At 41.1% G+C, this 1001-nt stretch overlaps 1 non-coding gene across 1 annotated transcript; it reads right to left on the reverse strand.

The window, feature by feature from the left end:
* Window positions 1-705: 705 nt before the first annotated feature.
* Window positions 706-787, reverse strand: trnal-uag (transfer RNA leucine (anticodon UAG)). Its single transcript has one exon. It is a non-coding gene; the product is annotated as a tRNA-Leu (tRNA).
* Between the last annotated feature and the right edge of the window lie 214 nt (window positions 788-1001).

The raw sequence follows: 1001 nt of genomic DNA on the forward strand, positions 1-1001 counted from the left end.
GAAGTAGCCTGGCATCACAAACACACAAATATGCAAACAACTACACACACATATGCACATTTATTAAGGCTGGGCCTACACACACACACACACACACACACACACACACACACACACACACACACACACACACACACACACACACACGCACAGCACTTTATATACACCACACACTATTTATTATTATTGCTGCTTTTTTTTGTTCCGTTTTGTTATTTTATTGCTATTGTTGCTGCAGTGTTGAAGAGCCAAAACTCAATAATTTTACTCTCTTGTACTTTTACAATGAGACATATAGAATCTTGAATCTTGAGTGGGTGCTGGAAACTAAATGAATAAACAAAAACAGAAAAAGTACAAGAGAACGCAGAACCCAGGTTACTGTCTACGGTGCCAAAAGGCTTTTGGCAGCAGTGGGATTTGAACCCACGCCATCAAAATCACTGAAGCCTAAATCCAGCGCCTCAGACCACTCAGCCACACTACATCTTTCATAGTATGTATTTCATTGTACCTATACAATGAACAATAAAGTGTCTTTCTTTTCGCTTTAGTTATTCTGGTGGTCACATGACCAATCATGCAATCAGTCAATTGCATTTAAGGAATGGTGAAACACTTGCATATACCACCCTGATGAAGGCGTACTTGCTGAAAACATTTGATGTAACCCTAACAGTTTAAGAAGTTCTATTTAAAGGTTACTGGCAGTGGTGGGATTCGAACCCACGCCATCGAAATGACTGGAGCCTAAATCCAGCGCCTTAGACCACTCGGCCACACTACCTCTCTGTGATGGCTTGACGGCCTGCCCAATGACTGCTGGGATAGGCTCCAGCATTCCCGCGACCCTGAGAGCAGGATAAGCGGTTTGGATAATGAATGAATGAATGAATACTTAAAAGTTTACTAGGATCCCCAGTAGCCTAATCTAATATGCCAACATCAACCTGTTCATGGCTAAAAAAAAGAAAAAGAAAAAAAGGAAAAAGCCATTTCTT

This window comes from Lampris incognitus, chromosome 4, assembly GCF_029633865.1.
Source record: "Lampris incognitus isolate fLamInc1 chromosome 4, fLamInc1.hap2, whole genome shotgun sequence".
Lineage (NCBI taxonomy): Eukaryota > Metazoa > Chordata > Actinopteri > Lampriformes > Lampridae > Lampris > Lampris incognitus.